This window comes from Cydia strobilella, chromosome 1, assembly GCF_947568885.1.
Source record: "Cydia strobilella chromosome 1, ilCydStro3.1, whole genome shotgun sequence".
Classification (NCBI taxonomy): domain Eukaryota; kingdom Metazoa; phylum Arthropoda; class Insecta; order Lepidoptera; family Tortricidae; genus Cydia; species Cydia strobilella.
In genome coordinates this window covers 10,564,329-10,565,515 of record NC_086041.1, presented here as the reverse complement: position 1 = coordinate 10,565,515, position 1,187 = coordinate 10,564,329, and positions in this window count along the sequence as shown.

Below are 1,187 nucleotides of genomic sequence, written 5' to 3'. Positions count from 1 at the left end.
AATGTGGAATCTTGAGTGATGCGTGAAACCCTCGCACGAGGATTAAAGGCGCTTAAAGGGCGCCTGAGTGTGGAGGGCCCTTTATACCAGCTAGTGTGGTGAAAAATAGCCATTAATGGCTACTCTGTTTGGTTATATCCTCTAAGGTCTAGATAGTAAGGGCTCTCCACACTCATGCGCGAATTGCGGCGCGAAGCCGTGAACGCGAGTGTGGAGGGCCCTGTAAAGCAAGAAAACTTCTTGATAGCTCCGCATGTATTTGCGGAGCTGATCCCGCTCAATCCCGCTGATCTTAACTCTTAACCATGTATTTTTTGTATGTAACCTATATGATCGTTCTTTATTATTAAGACAGCTGTCAGATCTAAAAGTTCCGTTTCCCACATCCATTACATCACTCCTGCATATTAGTGACTCCTCTCCAAATATTTAAAATATTATATTTTATATTAATTCCTTTCACGTCATAATATAAAACCTTAATTTATTATACTTTACCTTTCCCTGATCCGTCCAAAATTCCCTCTTATCCGTTATAATATAATGTATAGTTGGTCAAGCAAATCTTGTCAGTAGAAAAAGGCGCGAAATTCAAATTTTCTATGGGACGATAACTCTTCGCGCCTACATTTTTTAAATTTGCCGCCTTTTTCTACTGACAAGATCTGCTTGACCAACTATATTATAATCCTTTAATTCCGTTTCCCCGTTTTACTCGTTTGGCTGAATGCGCCAGAAGCGCGATGCATTAAAAAAAAAAACGTCTTGATAAAGCGCTTGCTAGACGGTCGCCGACAAGCCGCGTGGCCTTGGTCTTGACGGACCGTGTAGACAGTTTTTCCAACATTCCACATAATTCCACACAAATTTCATACAAACATTACCAAGGTCAGACGGTCTGAAGGCTTGTCGCGACCTAGACTGTCACACGCTTAATACGATAACAAAATACCTAATGTAAAAGAAACATATCAACAACATTTTGATACGTAATTACGCATAGGTACGTAATGTTTATGGTAATATTTTTTTTCAATTTGTATTTTTATGTGATCCCCATAAGATCCCCATGATGTTATGGAGATCCGCATGTGTATTAACCCCCTTATGCCAGGGGCAAATGTGTTCTCCTTTACAAAACGATATCTGAGGCTGATTCTGAATTTTTATTGGCTACTTTCAACTCT